Below are 21,212 nucleotides of genomic sequence, written 5' to 3' on the forward strand. Positions count from 1 at the left end.
TATACTGTGTACCAATTTATCTTAATTATGTTGCATAAGATGTATTAAAATGACCACAAACTACAGAATGCTGATGAGTAATAATATTCACCATGCCAAACAGATATTAAAAGTATTTTTATTTTTTTGTGAAGCCACAATAGTTTTAGTTAAATAATGAACTGATGATTGCACCCCTGGGAGATTAAACATTTCCAAATATTTCTGCAAAAGCACCGCCAATCCTGTTCTCTGCCATATGGCCACTGATGAGGGCAATGTGGAATCACCTAATGGTATGCCATTGTAACAACACCTGGCAACAGTTCATCCAGACTCTCATACCCCCCCACTGAAAAACGCTGGAACATATTTCTGTGTGAGAGAGAAAGCCCTATGAACAAATAATGGATGCGAGCCAGTCTAAATAAAGTGTGGTTTATGAGTTGTGGTCAGGACCATCTCTTTAAAAAAGCGTTCTGTACAAAAACTGCTGCCAACGTATTTTTTTCCACCATACGGTTATAATACGAAGCCATTTCTTCCCTCTCTCACAGTAAGAGGCTCAGTCAATAAACGGCTGCCTGTAGACCAGTAGTCTACAGCCACAGGAGAAGAGAACAAGCCACACACGCCAAAACAAACCCATGTTCCCTTGCAATTTTTAACTCAGCCATTTCAATAATACACTCGCTGGGCTTCTGTGCAGAATAAATGTTTGGTGAGCATGTCATGTTTCACTTTCTATAGTAATCAACAAAAAGGACAGAAATATTTTGTTTCCATCTTCTAAATAAGAATATGGTGCGATTTTCTTTCAGGTTATAACTATAAAAGATGTATGAGTTCTCTATGTTATGGTTACACTAAAAAGCCAAGCACATAGTTCTACTTCTGTTTATAATTTGTAATTCCATTTATACACTATTGCCAAGGCTCAACTATGTTCAGGGTTATGTGAGGTAAATATTAAAATACACTCTCACTACTACCAGACTGTCGGTTTCCATTACCCCTAAACTCCCAGGGCCAATCAGCAGGCCCAGAATTACATACCTTTCCTCTGTGATTCACTGTAGTTACTGAATAATTCATATGAGTTACTAAATAATACGTTGTAAGATGAATACCTTGAACCCTAAGTGTTTAAAAGAGCTTGTTAACAATGCAACTATGTTCAGATCTGATTTCCTGGATACATAAACATTTATACAGCTGTGTACAGCATTTAGCAGACACCGTTATCCATCAAAACATGAAACCAGATCTTCATGCTAGTAAATTAGCATAGAAGATACCAATAAACTAAAATCCTTTTAGAGATAATGTATTATAAGAGTTAGCATAGTAAAGAGCACTACAAGTAGAATTTCATGGATTTAGAGCTGAGGTCTGTGAAGAGGTGTGTCTTCAGTCTTTGTCTGATTGGACAAACAGAGAAATTCATTCCACCACCTGAGTGCCAAACTAGAGTTTTCCTTGTATCTTGACAAATGGTGGGTCAAGCTGAGCCATGCTAGAAACTTAAAGGGACTGTGGGGAAGAGCATGGTTTAATTGCTTTCAGCTAACTGGGGGTTCATTTTTGGAATTGTAGATAAGCATCCGCGTTTAAATCTGTTGTGGGCAGGCACAGGAAACCAGTGGAGGAAGTGCGGCAGTGGGATAATGTGGAGGAACGTGGGGAGATTGAAGACAAGGGATCTCTCAGCTGTAGAGATTGGATGGCTTGCAGAGCAGGAACTGCCAAAATGCTCCAATCATGAGCAGTCAAGGGACTGAACAACTACCTGAAAAGCCTCTGAGGAAATAAACAGCCAGATTATCATAAGCACAGTTGGTTGTCCACCAAGTGCACCAAAGTTGTATTGTTAGATGCATTAACGTGCACTGTTAGATGACGTGATCCAAGAGTAGAAAAATTTTACCCTGCTATTAATATCTATAGATAAACAACAGCTTAGATTTGTAGGGACTAATTTACACCAGCTTGGAAAGTTTTGTTTGCAGCAAGTGATTTGTGTGCAGGTTACATTTATGACTTGCTTAAAGCATGAGTTTTATAAATAAAAAAGAATTTATTGAGCTCTGGCTGGTTTCTTCAAAGGTTGAAGTGTGCAAATATCAACTAAGCTTTCTAATAAGACCATGAGTTTTTATAAATTATATTTTACACCCTAAGGGGAATTGGGTTTATGAACCTCCCTTAAGGTTACTGAATGAAAGAGCAAAGCCCTTGAGAAAAATTAATTTTTCCACGTCTCAAATGACTCCAGTGAAGAATGTAGCCACTACTAAAGTCCATAGACCAAATTAAGACTTTAGGTGGGGGAGTAAAAAAAAACCCTCAAAAATGAGTATACCTTTATTATAATTATAGCACATTAAGCTGAAAAAAGCCATGGAGCCACACACAAACCTTAAGCGTACTGTAAGAAATCATGGAATTTTTATCATGGCCAATGATGTGACTGGAAAATAATTTTAACCTTCATATCAGTTAAAGCACAATGAGAAAGATAAGTGGATGTGGTAGAATAGTATGTTGGTGAAATACGATCATGTCTGTAGTATAGGTTACTAGGAAAAAGCACTGAGATGAACTTTACCACCAGAAGCTGATTATTTCCCAACAACTGTACATCCTGAAATGTTTTATTCTTCCTAAACCACAGCAATTTGCCAATTATTACAATGTGTTATTCATTACAAATCATACATTTTATCAATTTATAGTTAAATTCAATGTTGAGTCAAAGCAAGAAAACAAGGTTTATTCCTTTGTCTTGAAGTTAATAAGATAAAAAACAGCAATGTTTTTACAATGTCTGTACATATGTGTTTTAAAAACATCTATTCATTATTAGTCTTAACTAATAGAATGTCTTCAATATGTAGGGTGCTTTGAATGAGGTACTACTACAGAAATGATAACAAATTACAATAAGCACATTAATATAAATCTGTGATTTATAATGGATTTCTGTTTATAATGGATATTCTGTTTATAATGGATTTCTGTTATTGTAACATTCACAAATATAAAAACAATTAAACAACTAACAAAGAATGAATACCTACATTAACAATGGATTGATGTAAAACATATATACAAACACCAAACATCACGTATAACCTGTTTAGTTACTTTAGTGGGTTTAAATGGTCTAATGTGTAGTCCAGATCCTTGTCCACATTATGGAATAAAGACTGTTTGAATGCGTCTGTGTAATATCTGGGCTTTGTGGAACTCGGCCAATGTGTTTTTCTCCTGCATCAGAACCTGCGCAAAACATTCAGGTAAACCCCTTTAACTCCCTGGATTTATCAGAGGGTCCAGGGTTATATCCCTCAGTTTTGTTACTACAAGCCTTGTCTACTGTAATTCATCACAGTTAGGGAAAATACAAAAAGATGAATAAGTGAGACTTTTAGAGGTTAATTGTTTTACCTTCAAGATGACTCTATAAAGCCATAAGGGAACAATCACTGCTGCCCGCGCCTGTAGTTTAGTTCAGTGGGGGCTGCAAAGTTGTCAGGGTTAGAGAGTGACTGCAGAGCAGAGAAAAAGAGGAGGCTGGAAGTGAGCTGGGCCAGAGGCTGCAGGAGCCAGGAGCCCCTGCCAGGGCTGTATGGTGGAAAGCTGTTAATAAGCATTGCAAAGCTCTTAAACATAATGATCTGGACTTCTCTCCCTGGGCTAATGCCTATCACATGCCTCTAACCAGCCTGCCCACAGCTCACACACCCAGGAAGAGGAGGATGACCTGTTGAATGAGGGGGTGTAAGAAAAGTACAACAGCACTAATATGGCGTTAAAGTCAGTGTGATACTGTGACACAACAAAATAGGTGAAACCAATTTCAATGATATGTATGGTGATTGAAACTTTATGTTTGCCCAAGCTCAGTGAAAATACTTCTACAAATGTTGAAGCAAATCCCCCTTAACATGGCACCACTCTTAGACTGGGATTAATTGGCTTGCAGCCTAAAATCAAACAAACTGCAAACTGACACTTGCATAACTCTCTGGAATGGGCCTAATGAACGAGCACACATCAGCAGATATAGTGAACCCAGATGCAATTTATTTCTTCCTGAAACCTGGAAAGCAAAGCAGCACAAGACAAATGTAACTATTTTGACCTGATTACATCAAATAAATACGCACAAGACTAGATTGAGGAGGAGACTTCCTTTGTGTGAACATTTTGCAGTTAGGAATCAAGCCGTTGACATTGCTCTTAGTGCTGACACTTTGTTGTGGTGCCTTGACATTTATTTGTGACAAGCTGGTATAGAACAGCAGTAATAAATATCTCTCTCTTTCTCTGTGTGCTTACTTTGAGGTAGCTTAATTAACCATGTGCTGCACACTCTGCCCAATGACATATGTCCCAAAGAAAGCCAAAAATAACAGTGTCACGGGTGTAGGGGAGTGTGTATGAGACGGGGCGGGGGGGGGGGGGGGCAACACATGTGTGCAATGAGCAGGTTCAGAGTACATTGACGAATGCTGACTGTATCTGCATTAAGAGCTGCATTGGCTCTCCCATAGGAACGCTTTTGGAGGCCCTGGCCTGAGGCAGAAGAGAAAGAGAGTGTACATGGCTGTGCTGTAATGGAGGACACTAGACAGAGACACCTGTGCTTGGAGGCTGCTCTCACATGTGCAGGTCTGACAGGGCATCTGTCAACAGGGCCAGATCTGTGCTGATCTGATCCATTAACACTAACAAGCAGGGTTCACTGTGGCAATGTGTTGAGGAAACCGGTAATATGCTAGCATGTGTGATCTGTTTCTGGAGGTGGCATGCAATCAAATCTCTGTTCCTCTAATACACATGCACACACCTGTAGGAACGTCTCTAAATCTGCTTTCACTCAAGATTACTCATGAACATGAAATGGTTGGTGCTTTCAGCACCTGAATTGAAAAGAAAAAGATTTGAATCATGAATGTGATTGGACTGTCACTGAGTATTGACAATGGTTTTGTGTTTGTGTGTGTGTGGGTGTGTGCTTACTGGGTAACATGGTGATGAGTAATTTCATTTAACAGTTGCTATTGGCAGTATCAAGACAACTCACACGTTTATATTAATGCTCTTGTTTTATTAGGCAACACTTTCTGTAGTTACAGCTGATTCATAGAGACATAATATCAGACACTCCACACAATCAAGAAAAGAAAAGAATTTTAAGAAACACAGAAATGTTTATTCATTTGTATGGTAAAGCTTTCTTTAAATTGTAAGTACAGTTTATTGAATATCCACGGAATGATTCTCCAGTATCAGCATTTTGTGTTGGTCTGTAATTCTTCAGAAAAAGTGCTTTCCGGCTGCTCTGTAACATTACATGAGCTGCTTTAACAGAGTGAAACAGCAGCCATCTAGTTCTGTGGGTGTACCATAACATTAAATGCATTATCAAATGACATACCAGCCTGTCATTGATTGTTTTCTTAAAAAGTCCTATTATGATTTATTCTTTACACAGCAAATTAACTAACACAAAGGCATATGCCAAAAGAATAGACATATCTTAAATCTCAAAACTCTTCCTTTTCAATCTAGTATCTACTATCTTGCAAATGGTTGCTCTATTTGACTGTACAGAAAATAGGATTTGTCCAATTATATTTATATAGTCATAAATACAGAATGTACAGAAGTGTTTTGATATTAAAAACGATATCACTTGAAAACATTTATTTTTTTTTTGTATTTGGTTAAATAATTTTGGACGAGTGCTGTCAGGGTTATCCACCCAGAAGTGGGTTCTTTGTAGTCACTCACGGATGATTTTGTCTGTTGTGTCATAAGTGAAACTGATGCATCTCTAAGATCAATCCTTTTCATTATCTTGATATAGAACCTTAAACGGTTGCCAACCACTGCAGCTTCTGGGGTAGGAGGGATGGATTTGAAGGCACGGTGGAGGACAATGGATGAAAGGAGCTGTCAGAGCGGGCAGCCGAAAAAAGGAAGTGAGAGCAAGCTGGAGTGCAATGGGAGTGCCGCACAGGGATGGGATGACAAAGCTGGGAGGTGACAGTGAGGGAGGGAGCGGGTGCACAAGGTGAATATGAGAGTCCTTGGAGAACAGGCAGAGAGTCCCCTTTGACCTCTGTTTCAGGCAAGGAATTTAAAAATTACACCAGAGAGGGGAAGTTAGACTCCTGCTTTTCATGGGCTTGAAATAAAGCCTTCACCACTTTTGCTTGTCATCAAAGACAATGAGTCCTGTGAGATAACGGACAATGCCAGTTGGAGTCATATATTTTAATTGTTTATTGTGTGACTGTCTGTATGTCATTTATCAATAAAGGTATCCGAATCACTTATGATATAGAGAAGTGAAAAAAGCTGAACATCTGAATGGTTAGTTGTTACAAAGCAATGTCAACAAATTCTGCAGTTGCTTATTTGGGGTTTCTCCACCATTGCTGGAATTTTGGCCGGCTCTGTGTCACCCACATTGTTATTTCCTTAATCCTAAACAGATTTGCTCACGCCACCAAAAAATCCCAGGGCTGGGTGTCTTTGTGTTGTTCTCCACAGACTACATTAATGGGCTACACATGTTGATAAGTTATGGAATAGATTAGTTGCAATGCATGTGGTCCTCCTGGTGGAAGAGCTGGTGGCATTTAGCGACACACTTTAACAAGGAAAACATCTGATCCATTGTGCCCTCACTTCCAAGTTTACATTAGCTGCACTTTATCAGGAGATTTTACGCAGCCACATATGACGCCAGAGCTTCTCCATAAACAAGAACCAGGCTAAAACACACAACCACAGAGTTTCTTGAATATACAAACCTTTATTATAATCTATTTGGATGGAAAAAGAGAAGAAGGTGTTTAATTTTTTTTTTAAGTTTGGCCCAAAGTAAAGATAATGGACGTTAAGAAACAGACAAGAAAAATTAGACACATTTATAGACAAAGCAATTCTTTCTTCTCCTGTTTTTAAAAAAAATCTCTTTTTAATAAAGAAAAAGAAACCCATTTCAAACACTAATATGCTATTAATTCAACAAAAAATGTTCTTCAAAAGTTGAACTTTTATATAGTATATTAAACCCCAGTCATGTTAGTGCTTGTTTCAGTTATTTTACTAGTAACATCTGACAATCTACATAAGCATATGAAAACCATGTAAATGTTGATAAAGTGAAGAGGTTTTCAGTGTCCTTAGAGTCTCCAGTTAAAGCACATTGTAAAATGTGGAATGACTATTCATACATGTTGTAAAGTGAGTGATAACAGAAGCTAATTTGTTTTCTTTACAGTTTTGTGGGCACTCTAAGAAATTTAATGTAACAAAAAATGAATTGTATAGTTCTTTAGTTAATAAACACATGTAATTGTTGGCAAAATGCTGTGAAATAAAACACTTCTGTTATAGAAATGTAATCAAGTTCATGATGGTAACAGTAATTACAGCTTCATTACATAAATTATTTTTCTTATAACAGATAAATAGATAGACTGACAGACAGACAGACAGACAGACTGACAGACTGACAGAAAGACAGACAGACAGACTGACAGACAGACAAACTGACAGACTGACAGACAGACAGACAGACAGACAGATAGACAGCTAGATAGATAGATAGATAGATAGATAGAGTTTTATTTTTATTGCACAATACAAATACAGTTTAGTATCTAACAGATGTAATTTGTAGCAATAATTACCCTACAATTGTATAGACATAACATAGAATATACATTTCCATATTATGAAACATCAGTGGCCTAATGTAGAGAGCAACAGGGTACTGGCTGTGGGGAAAGGGGACTATACAGAAAAATACCATTAACATCATTCTAGATTCTAGATCCAGTGTAAATGTGTGTAAATATGAAAGCTAGCATTGTAAATTGTTGCGTGATCAGGTGCAACAGGAGGAAAAAGTACCCCACGAGTCTTGGACCTTGAGACAGCTGGGTGAAAATTATATGCATATACACAAGCCTGGCTGAAATAGAGCCAGGTCGGGGCATCTGTATTTCACCAGAGCACATGAAGGGATCATGCAGTCAGAGATCTACACTGGGCAAAGGGGAGAAGTCGGGGGGCGTCTGCTTTAAACAATGAGGGTGCTTCATGAACGCCAATCTAACTGGCCTGAGGCTAGAAAGACATCAGCACGTCAACACTCCAGACAGAGAAGGCTGTACAGCCATTATCTCTAAACAACCACGGCCTTCTCAGAGCACACAGGCCTTTTACAAGTGCTAATAAAGATAATTAGTAGAAAAACTTGTAAACGGGTAAAAGCTATTAGGAGCCTTCATTTTTGTGAAGGATCATTTGTTACTCTTATGCAACAAATGCCAAATGACAACTTGAGAAGGACAAATTGGTGTTTTGCTTGGCACACAGATGTGTTTAACCGCTTTTTATGATTTATTAAAATATTAAAACGTAACATATAAGGCAGCATGGCTAAGTGATGATTGTTTAGGTTCGTGCCCTGTGTAATGTGCAGCATTTTAAACAGTATGTCATTCAGTGCTGTCAAACATAAATACCATAAAGCCCTACAGTCTATTTAAAATGTAGCAACCCTCTGTTGCATTGTGGTGTACACACTCAGTTGGGTTTTATTTAATTATACAGATTGCCAGCCTCTTAACACTGCTTTTCATGCAGTGTACAGTTTGACTTCTGACTCTTCTGAAAAATGCCCATTATCCTGGATGTGAGATTGCCACATAATGGACACGCACAAGCATTTAACTGCAGGGTCAATACAAAGTTTAATAATTGCAAACTCTTTAAAGTCTCTTGAACGTAGTTGAAAGCCTGTAAAATGCCTGCACACTACAATATGAGTGGTCATTTTTGGCTTCCAGAATGATGATCCAGGTAATAGGTGGGCATATTCCTTTTCTAACTAATTGCTCACTCTCTCTCTCCTAAGCTATTACTCTCTTAACATCCCAGTAATAGTTTCGTTTTTAATTCACTTTCATGTATATTCAGGACAGAGAATCCAGAATTCCGGGTGCTTAAATTCAATCACAAAAAAACCCTTATATAATGCCAATGCAATCTGACTGATTTCTAAATACTATTATTATCTATAAAGAAAATCAGGGTTCGTTACAGTCTGCAACATGAAACTTAATATTAGTCTGTGAAACTAGTTTAAATATAAGTGATCTCTCTTGGGTTAGGTGTAACAAAACATGTTTCAAATTATAATGGCATAACTGGACTAGGACCTGCACTATTTCTTTCTAAAGCCCAAGGCTAAAGCAAATTCTAATGCTAATTTCCATGACTCAAAGCATATGAAAAGTCAAAGCATATATTTAGATAGGTAATCTTGTAATCTTGAGAAATTTCTTCTGTTATATCTGTTCTGTTCAGCATGTGTGTGGCATGCTCTCTTTCTTCTTCATTACAGCCCCCCCCCCTTTAACACTTTCATAAAATAACATGATTATTGTGAACTTTAGTTATATACTTATCACTAATATATTTTTGATTTCTGCAGCATCAAGTATCTTGTAAGATTGAGAGTGATGACAGAGACAATTTATGAAATTCGAGACTCTATGAATCTGTTACTGAATCTAAACATCTTTAACATACTATGAAGCATTATTGCTCTGTGCAGATGGTATATCCAGCCAGCCAAGTGCACAATACAATTTCCATCTTGGCCTGGCATACTTTAATACTTATGTCTGATAATTGGATTACTCAGACACCAGAAAGATGTTATGTATGTAGCAATTTGGTCTGCTTATCACAGCTGGCATCCCATACACTGCTGCATTCTGGAAACCCGTCGTCTGTCTCCATCTTTACCCCGCTATCTCCAGCCTTAATCTAAAGGACCGCTATTATGATTTCTGTACTTGGCGTATCTGAGGCCCGATTTAGAACATCAACACCATCAATCACAAATCTGAGAGGCCAAGCAGCTGGCTGAACCTTGCTGTCCTGCAGGCCTATTTGTCATCTGGGGTACATCCTCCCTGCATGTAACATTTGTTCACTCTATCAACGCCCCCACACATTTCTTCTCAACCAGTGTCTTAACCTATATTTTGGACTATCCTTTCACAACCACACGATGGAGGTCTTATCCAAATAGCATCAAACTTTGGATGAACGAGACTTGCCTTTTCTTCGTATAGAATACGAAGACACGGATCACAATGAAAAAAAAAAGACTAAATATGGAACAAGAAGAGTGACTATTTACAACATGATTGAAGAAGAAAAAAGGATGTTTTTGCTTTTTTGAATATATACATTTATTAGTACCAATACAGTTTACTGCAGTTTAGCTAATTTCAATGACTAAACAAAGTCTCCAATCAAACAAATAAACAAACTCTCCACAAAAAGCCTATGACTCATTATTTTCTAAAACGAAATGTGTTATGACTGATAATTATGACTGCTTATACTTAACAAGTACAAGTATAAGTAAGACCGAGTATGCCACTGAATAAAGAAGGAAACACCCTTTTTCTTATTTTAATTCTGAAAAGAATGCAGAGATTATAAGACAAAACCCCCTACAAACCTACATGCTCTTAAAACAACAGAGCTTGCCATAAGTAGCCTATATAACAGTAGGCTTTGTCATATCATAATTATGAGTGTGTGAGCAATTTTTATTTATGCATTTATTTATTTATAAACAATACAAATATCAGAACACCACTACAATTCCTGAAATGAACAAGTACTTAAAAAAATGAACTAGTGCATAGTTGCTGCAGTTACATGTTCATTGAGGAACAAATACTTTGTTGAATATTCATGTTTTAATGGCACTTAATTGAACAAAGGGTTCCACTGATTTGCATATCCATCAGTGCACTTGTTAGGAAATGGTGGAGGTACTGGCACAGAGCCACAGCTGTATGTATCAGTAAATGATACCACATGTAATTATCCTCACACAGCTCCCATCACTGTGATATATATCTCTAACACAGTGGGATATGAAGAATATCAGCTATTTTGGACATCAATATACTGTAAAGGCTGGACACTGAAAAATATCTACCACTTTTACATTTAACAACAAAATTCTTTCTACTCATTAAGAGTAGTTTCTAATTGGAACCCTTCTTCATCAGGAAACACTCTTTTGTAAGGTACTATGTGGAACCTTTAATAATGTCCCCAAAGGAACAACAGAGGAAGACATGCTAAAGCATACAAGGTCTTATTTGGTCACAGAAAAGCCTTAATCAATTTTATTTTCTAACTCACAATGAAATTTAGCATTAATATTATTGACAAATATCGATGCACACACACACACACACACACACACACACACACACACACACACACACACACACACACACACACACACACACACACACACACACACACATAACAAACTGTCCTTGTTTACAATGAAATTTGTCATAAAAACAAAGAGCTGAAACTGTTAGATTTAAGCTACTTTAGCAGGAACAAGTTGTACTTTGAATGGAGGTGGAAAAAAAACCCTAAATTGAACCCTTAGCATTTACTACTCTTTGAAAAGTCTTAATGACAAATCACCACTTTCCCTTTCACCACCTAGTGTTTCATCTGCAGTCACCCCATGGTGCTCTGGTCTCTTTAAAAGCTTGTCATTGGCTAAGTGCCGCAAACCTTAGCCTTAGGCTATACCTTAGAAAATTATTCTTGGTTTCTTGCCCTGACGCCCATGCATAAGAGAGGCTAAATACTTTCTCTGTTCATTTCAATAGCCTTGACATTTTTTCCCTTTACCTATAATAAATTTGAGCCGTGCTGTAGCACTTTGTGGTGATGAAGGACATGGCATGGTGTTAGTAATATGTGAGTATATTTCTGCAAAAACAGCTGGGCAATTACTGAAACAACACTGAGTCCTTGCAACTTGTTGGTCTCAATATATAATTTTAGAAAACAGAAAAGAAAAGATCGGTACAAAAAGTGTTATAATTATAAGCCAAAATGTGTTTATGTCTCTGCATCTTATGCTACCTAGAAAATCTTAGATGCACCTGAATATATGATAAAATCAAGCGGTACACAGACACCCAATGCTTTAGTACATTATGAATTCAATTAGGAAATTAGAATTAGAAAAAACGATGTTCACAAAGGTGGAAAAACAATTAATAAATATAATACATTTTAAGAATGCTATCATTAGCCACCTAGAGATAATCACTTGAAACTTTTTATTAAGAACTTTAGATTAAAATGTGCTTTTCCTGAATTCATAAGAATATCCAATTTAATAATATAACTCCAAAAAAAGGTTGAAAATAGACTTAAATATACAAAGCATATTATAGCCTGTCCAATTTTGAAATAAATGTCTGCCTGTCTCAAGCTGACCAAGACATGAAGACATGTCAGTGGCATTGAACAATGTTTTTAGAAAATAGTAATAATTACATTTCCAAACAAGCCACCAAGCTGTACAAACATAGGACTTTGGAGCACAGGGGAGAAGAGAGGTCATTGTGTCCAGTGGTGGATTCTCAGCACATCAACTACTGAACCCAGCATCAACCAGCAACCATTTGGGCCTCTCTGACACATACCCAGGTGACCACTACTCTAGTCTTGTTGGTCTAACTACTTAATAAGTGGCTGTTAGAGGTTTTCCTGGATGAAGTCCAGAGCTGAAGGGGCCCTCAAAGCAGCTAAGCCCAAATGAGGATAGCTTCATTTATCAATCTGCCCAATCACCGGTGTTTCCGAACCACATGGTGATTATTAAAATGTGCAGCATGATAGACACCTGAAACAGTGGCTCTAAAACAGATGTGATAGTCCATCACTAAAATGGCTGATCTCCCTGTTCAAGCAGTAGAATATAAATAAACAAAATATATCTATCAGTTATAATAACCACACAGGTAGTGCAGTGAAAAAAGAAGAAAGAAAATAGACATCTTCTTCTCATGTTATATCTTCTACAATATCCCCCTGTGTTCCATGGATATCATTATATCCTGAAGAATGTTGTTGTATTTCCAATCCTCTTTATAGATGACAGATGAGAAGTGGGTAGGTATTAGAGTGGAACACTTTATCACTTACTCTGTAAGCCCCTTGATGAGGGACGTTCACTTGAGAATGTCATTCCAACATGGACAGAGAGAGGGAGAGAGAGATGGAGGGAGTATAAAGGTTTGCCATGTCTCTTACAATGCACCATTGTAGTGAATTACAGTGGTGTTCTAAAATATATTAAATGTTTACTGACTGAAGACATCATGTGATTGATGATTTTATTCTATACCACATATATTTTTGCAACGTTTGTAAACTGTACATTTTTCACAGTGTATTGCTACCAACAGTGGCAAAATGAATGATCTAATTCTGCTGCAACGTTCACAACATTATGCAGGTTAAAATGAAATCTGTTATCATGCAACATGGCTTGAACAAAGCTCTGTATGACAAGCAGGATTGTTAATGACATTTTAGTAATATATGATTATGTCAGACATAAACATTTTTACTACAACACAAACATAGTAATCAGAGTAATTTGATATGTAATATATAAGTCATGTATAGATCTGAGATTTGCATGCTGTGATTTAGAAGCCATTAATTCTGTCCAGAGTAACTTTGTTATGAAGGGTTTGCAGAAATCAAAAGTAAAACGAAGAGTTATAATCAGAACATAGCCCTGGGGTACTTATGAGACAATGACTAATGTACTATTAAGAATGATGTACAGTATGTTGTCAAACAATATTGAAACTTTAAACTCTTATGATGTAATATTTTTCATACTGCTTATTAAAAAAAGCTTTTACATTATTATATATGATCCTCTACTTTGTAAGAGAAGCCATTCCATACTCCCAAATAATATAGGATTCATTCAACCAAGCATAATTCTGCAGCACACAGAGAAAGAAAATGATGCTAATGATAACAGTAAGACTTGGAGTAAAGAACAAACGAATAACTGTGAGCTGTTCACATCAATTCACAGAGTTCCCAAATAACTGTGCTCTCTTGTGATTTGGGGTAGACCCCCCATATTTCATTTCTCCCTCGCTGATAGCATTTATCATCAAAATCCTGATAAAAACAAAAAAAAAAAGCAACTTAAGCTCAAGCATAAGTAAGCCGCAGAGGTGAACAGGATTATGGGGGCCGGCCAGGACAGACATTAGATTGTATGTCCATAAAGGGTTATTAGAGTGTTGGCAAACTGTACCTCAAGCCCCAGATGACAGGGCTTTTCAAGAAAGACAGATGAAAAATATGAAGCTAAAATTCCTCATGACAGACAGTTGAATTAGTTGGTTGTTGGCTGGAGAGGAAAAAAATAGGAAGCTTTGTTGTGTATATCTTTTCCACATGTTCATGTGGCTTTGACTGTGTTATTGCCTCATTTGATCAACAACATACTTTTTCAAAAAGCACAAACCTGCACCCTCATTACAGAGATTCATCACTAAAGACATAGAGATTCTAGGCTTAGTGGCTAGATGGAATTAAATTTAATTCCAAAACTTGACAGATATACTATATACAAAAGGAACTCATCAACTTCTGAGGGCTAATATGTTGACATGAATCATATTAATTTGACAGCTTGGTCTAAAATAATTGCTTTAAAACATAAGGATGTTTTTGGAACAGCATAAGCAGCAATATAATGTAAGGAATAAAACACAATGGGGCATGCTGTTATACAAAATGATCAAAGATGGGGTGGTGTTATGTGACAAGATCTTTTTTTTTAACTTACTAACAACAGCATCTTCCAAAATGTTTTATTTTTTTACTACAGTGATTTGCCAAAGATTGCAACTTATTAATGAACCTATCATTTTAACCATTTACAGTAACATTTAACTTTATAATTACATTTCACCATGATGTATGTTAGTAATTCAAAATTACTCAGCTATGTCATTCTAATAAATGAATGATAAAACTATCTCAATAATATTATACAATTCACATCCAGTACCTTTGCGGTCATGATATAGAGATACTTTAAAAGCCATCTTCTCCACAGTTTCAATTGTCATTCTTCTATATAGGTTAAATGAGACAGAGTGATTATCTTATCAAGGACCCTCAGACAGGTAGACAGCCGCATGTTCTGGTGTGTTGTCACTTTCCTTGGCAGAACGGGAGCCATGTCACTAATCTGCTGCAGGGATCAGACCAATGGGAGCTGGAAGTGATGATGGCTCTGCTCACCCACCTTTTCTCTGTCTCATATCCCCACACCAAACTCACCCCCACCCCCATGCAACCTGCATTCACTTGCTCGTCCTAGCACCCCTCAGGCCAAAATGTGATCTCTGTCCTGATAAAGGTCGGTGGAAGCGAGACTGCCAGACTGGCCGAGCTGGGTCGGAGCCTCTATGAGGACTCAGTGCGATACTGTCCTGGAGGGGCTGATGAATGGCATTCTCACATGTGAAGAAAGGCCGGGAGTCAGTCTGGGTAGCCCTGATGTCTGCCCCCTCCCTACCCCGGGAGACTCCAGGCGCCATGGTGTAACTGCAGTCTCAGGTATGCTCAGTGGACATCGAACAACATTCCCAAACCATGCCTAAGACTATGTGCAAGGATCCTTCCAGTCTTGTCAACTGTATGCAATTAGTTTGAACAATCACTTGGACTCACTCAAAAAAGGCATCTGCATGTTCTCTCATAAATAAACTGTTTTTCTTTACTTAAACAAACCATATTGATGTGTTTAAACCATTATCCTAACATCATCCTTTTCTGCATACTCTTTTTGAGGGGGCAATTAAGATGATTACTAAATAGTTTTGAAAATAGAATAAGTGAATAAGATCTTAGTTGAGGTTTTCACCGTCTGTCAGCAAATGGGAGCCACGGGGCAATTTTCATTGTGGTGCATGTGGTTTTGTGGTGTATGTGCTGTCATTTATCTACACTGCAGCACAGAGGCCTACCCACCAGTCGCTGTCAGTTCATTACTTGAACACGCCACATGGATCACAATGTAATTTGTACTTTATTGAAAAATGTGTGCCCTAATTGAGGTGTTTTTTTATTCATGTAAATAGTTTTATTTTACTTTTCACCACCAGTGTTACTTAAAATATCTCTTTTGTCTCCAAATATACTTCTTGCTTAATGGTACTGCTGAATGCTTGGTCTATGCAGTCTCATATAAGTATTATATTTGTTTAGTCATGTGTAAGTTCAACTTAAAACTAAATATTTACAAAGAGTAAACTGAGAACTATTCTCTACATTTGCCAAGGAGTTAGATGGAAGTTTTTACGTAGACACAGTGGCATTACTAGACATAAAAATGGTATTTTAATAATACAAAAATCAGAAATCTGCATTTGGACTTTGTATAGGTTGCAAACATGATATATTCTCGAGAAGTGGTTAAAATAAACTTAAATATTTCTTAATTTGTTAATTCATTCATTTATTCATTATTTTTGTAGACACATTATTTTGGTTAGGATTATGTTGGATGTACAGTAGAGAATATAATTGGAACACATACGTGGAGAAGGAATACACTCTGAATGTGAAGCCAGTCCATTGTAGTGCATAATGCACATTCACACCTACTGTTGGGGGAAAAATAGCATAGAAATGACATCAAACTATCGTGTTTTTGGAAAGTTGAAGGAAACTGGAAAATCCAGAATAAACCCACAGAGACAAAAGAAGAAAATGCAAAACCCAATCACACTGGTGACCCTGGAACTGTAAGACAGCAATGGTACTGGAACACCAAGGCCAAAGACTTGTCCTTCAAAAGATGAATATGAGTGTAGATTGGATTAGAATTCATTTCACGACATTCCTTGCTAGAGGTTTTTAACAAAGTACCTGGCACCTTTTCTTTAAACCTACCTATTTTTCATGTGAACAAAAAGTGCATGACTGACAGGTGCTGCTTAGGTGTGATCTGTTAGATTGTTCAAACAATTAATAGCTATGAATAGCAAAAGAGTATGCAGGTACTGGGACATACTACAACTTCATGTAACAATAGAGAATCCTGTTGCCTAGTTACACACACTGTCAGCATTAAAATCTCATTGCATTTTAGCTTTTCCTCATTCATTATCTTAATTATTCTATTATAAACATGTATATGAATCCACAAATCCGCTCATAATCTAATGTAAATAATACACCTTCTGGGTACAATTGGTGTACTGATTTCCACATACTACATAGGAAACACTAATTCTAATTTAATAAACAGATTTAGGCAAATTGGGATGCAGTACTGGTTTAAGCCCTAGGTTTCATCTGTGAGGACTGATAAATCAACTTGAATGACAGGGTGGTACCTATAGGAGAAAGACAAACCATTTGAAACCGAGAAAAGAGGGAAAATTTGGAATGTTTAACATGTAACAAGAATATTACACAGGACGTACAGGACTACATGAAAATGAAACCAATGTGAGATGAGAGCAAATATGAGTTGTGCATCCTAACTAGGACACCATTGTTTTTGGATTTAAAAAACAAAACAAAGAAAAGTATAGAAAATAGGACGTAGAACACTTAAATTTAAATGTTTGGTCTGTAAAAACATTAAAATGTACAAGGATTGACATTTATTGTGATTTTACTAAACATTTTGGATTGTGGATACCACCACCCTTTTACTTTTAACTTAAAAACATAACAAAAAGGCATAAACTGAGAAAACAGTGGTAAATCTACACCATTCTATCTATACAGAAACCATGGGGGCGCAAACTAATGCTCTAGTAAACATATAGGCGCCATGTTTTGGAGGCAGATTTAACGCCTCTTGTGACATGCGCGCGCACACACACAAAATACGCATGCGCCATCCATATTCCCATAATTCTCTCGTGTTGTGGCTCACAGTGAGAAGCTAACTGGCTGTCATGTCTGAGAAGAAACAAACTGTAGATTTGGGCTTGTTGGAGGAAGATGACGAATTTGAAGAATTTCCAGCCGAAGGTGGGTAAATTTTATGTGTGATTTTGCCGGCGAGGAAAAGGAATTTAACGGTGTGATTATACAGTGACTCAGCGAGCAGCTAGCTATGCTAATTAGCAGATATGCCTAGTAATGCCACTCTGCCTTTGTTGGCTAACAAGCTAACTAAATTGAATAAAGATGTTTTTTTATGTAGCAATAAGTTATATTCTATAGGACGTCTAAATACACGCCATAATAGTGTGAAATAACGAAAGGATCTCATACATGTAAAGTAACTAGTAGCTAATGTTTGTTAGACACCAAGCTAGATGCTAGTTTTCTTATTTTGTGATATTAAGCCAGAATTACAATGACTGACTAATATTAGCATGACGTTACATTACACTGAGAAACAATTAATCACAAAGACACGATTGAGATTTGCAATATCATTAGAACGAAAGTAGCTACTGCATAACTCCAACTGTACAAGAGATGACGTCAGAAGCTCATTTATACATTAATTTATTTGCATACTAAAACGTTTACACACAGGCGAAAAACTCTAGAAAACAATAAACGTCCATTTATTTATTTCTATTTAAGGTTCTGTGTTTTTTTTGTTTTGTTTTTTTTTTGTTTTGTTTTATCAAGGCACCATAAATGAATTCTTTATATAATTTACTAAATACTGTCATTTCTATCAAAAAGCAGACAAAATGACACAGGGGCAATTAGTACTCGGAAAACAGACAGGATGTAAATGGGTACAGATGGAATTACTTGCTTTTGGTACTTGTAAATATAACCAAAAGGTAGCTTTAAATGAACAGGGATGTGTGTGTGTGTGTGTGTGGTCAGGGATTGGTTGATAGAAAAATATGCTGTGCAGACGTAACTTGGTCAGACTTTATACACTGGCAATGAGTCGAATGAACATAACAATGATGTGAGCTGGAAAGCTGTATCACATGCAGGAAGTTTGCTAATGTGTGTTTTTTCACTTTGCTGAAAGGTTTTTAAAAGTCATCAGATCTACATTGGTTGCTCTGATCTGACTTTGTTTTTAATGAGCATATGTTTAACAAACTTTTGGAAATTGTTTAAAAGTCAAACGTAAAGCATTATTGACTCACTTTTAAACTTTAGCACTTCACAGCATTGTTATAATAAATAGATTACAAACACTATTTCATTGTAGTTTGTTAGTAAAATACAGTATGTTTAATTTTCAGATTGGACAGGCCTGGATGAAGATGAGGATGCTCATGTGTGGGAAGATAACTGGGATGACGATAACGTAGAAGATGACTTCTCCAATCAGCTGAGGTACACGGTTGTCTTCTAGGAGTGCCTTTTAAATGGTTTATTTTTTTTGTGAAATTGTTCTTTGTTTAATTGTACCTATGTCTGGACTGCTTTTTACCAAAAAGAACATTTTCAGATATCATGTTTGCAGCAGAGAATGCTGCCTAGTGAGTGCAGTCCTGCATATATGTAGGGACATTATTTATAAAATTATCAGTACACCCTTATTAACTACGTGAACCAGATTACAGGATGGAAGGACTGAAAGGACTGAACATCAGCACACTGGTGATTTAATAAAAAGTTAACAGAAAACTGATTTTGATGAGTTGAATCAGGAATTGTGCTAAGCATTTTTCTTCCAATAATTAAGAACTTTGGTTAAATTTGATCTGTTCATGGTTTGCTGACCTGAAACAGGTTCACACTTTCCTTTAAAGTGAATAAAGGAGACTTGTATCTGTCAATGGTTTGCAAATGGTTTGAGTTTTTCAATGAGACTTTGTCCAAATTACATGGGAATCAGAAGCAATCGTACCTTTTTATTAACTTCATCTCCTGTATGAATTCTTTTGGCAGAGCTGAACTTGAGAAGCATGGATACAAGATGGAGACGTCGTAACACTGACCATCAGATAACATTCTGATGATTAGTTAACCAACTGAAAATCGTCACTCTATGAATGTGATTTTGTTTTTTCCTTGTAAGAATGATGATGAGTGTTTTCAGTGTGAAGAAAATTCAACGGAATTAGTTTTTTTTTTCTTTATCTTTCAAGAAACTGTTTGAATGTGTTAATAGTTGCCATATTAAAGCTATTCTCTTCCTATCTGGTTTTGGTTTGATTCTTGTGATTTTAAATTTTTTATGTTTTTACGTTTTCTGATTTGAGTCTTTTACGGCCAATTAGACATCTTTTTTTTTTTTTTTTTTTAGATCAAAACACTTATGAGGAAAAAGTTAAATACTTAATGCAGTTTTGTGATCTCAGCATTTTTGACTTGTTTTAAATTCTTCTACAGTTGAAATATGCAATACAAATTAATCCATCTGTCAGTATTAAAACAGACCAGCAGCAAAAAAAAAAATCTTGTCTCTGATTGACTTGAATACAATTGACAACACAAATCAGATGTTTTGTCTTATACTCACTAATAAGGGATTAATTATACAGTAATACTGGAGATTTGGACTCAACTGAAGAAGCTGAAAATTTGTCAGTATAGAAACAATTACAACAGAAATGCAGCTTAAATTATTTTTGTATTTTTTAAGGTTAAATGACTGCATTTCAGTGGGATGTGGAGTCTAAGCATATGTGCCAACATTTAGCTAAATTTTTACAATATAAGAGACATCCTGAAAACATCACTTTGCTGTATTTTTATCTAAAACTGCAGTCAGAATAAAAAAAAAAAAACTTTGTGTGGCAGAAAAGTTACAAGGAAACAGGATAGAAAAGACTTGAATTTCCTTGATCAAGTATTTTTCACACTCTTTGTGAGCCACAAGAAGGGTCTCTTTGATCAATTAAAAAAATAGACAGGTCACTAATTGTTACTGTTGAAAAAGACTTTCACCTCTAGCTGCTTTCTCACTGCATCTTGGCACACATCTAGAAAAAAAACAATGATGTAATTTGCTAATGTTTCTTCTAGATCCTTTCTAAAGTCACACAGTATAACGGTCACTATACATTAGCGAAGCTTATGTTCTTCCAGCTGCTCCCTGTTCAGGGTCACCACTGCAGTTCATCTGGTCCACATATTTGATTTGGCACCGGTTTCACACCGGATGCCCATCCTGACGCAACCCTAGCATTTTATCCAAGCTAGTGACCAGCACTGAGATTTAACTCTTCAGCGGCTGGCAGGTTCCTGCTGCTGGTCCACCAAGAGGCATACTGTAGCGATGCTCAGGTCTATAAATATATTAATCAGTTGCTCAACAGTAAATATAACTACAGTTGACTATTGTGTGGATG

At 36.7% G+C, this 21,212-nt stretch overlaps 1 long non-coding RNA gene across 1 annotated transcript; it reads left to right on the plus strand.

Moving 5' to 3' along the window:
* Window positions 1–17,799: 17,799 nt before the first annotated feature.
* Window positions 17,800–20,057, plus strand: LOC113661406. Its single transcript, XR_003445039.2, has 3 exons — window positions 17,800–17,958; window positions 19,155–19,248; window positions 19,807–20,057. It is a non-coding gene; the product is annotated as an uncharacterized LOC113661406 (long non-coding RNA).
* The last annotated feature ends 1,155 nt before the right edge of the window (window positions 20,058–21,212 follow it).

The sequence above is a fragment of the Tachysurus fulvidraco genome, chromosome 24 (genome assembly GCF_022655615.1).
Source record: "Tachysurus fulvidraco isolate hzauxx_2018 chromosome 24, HZAU_PFXX_2.0, whole genome shotgun sequence".
NCBI lineage: Eukaryota > Metazoa > Chordata > Actinopteri > Siluriformes > Bagridae > Tachysurus > Tachysurus fulvidraco.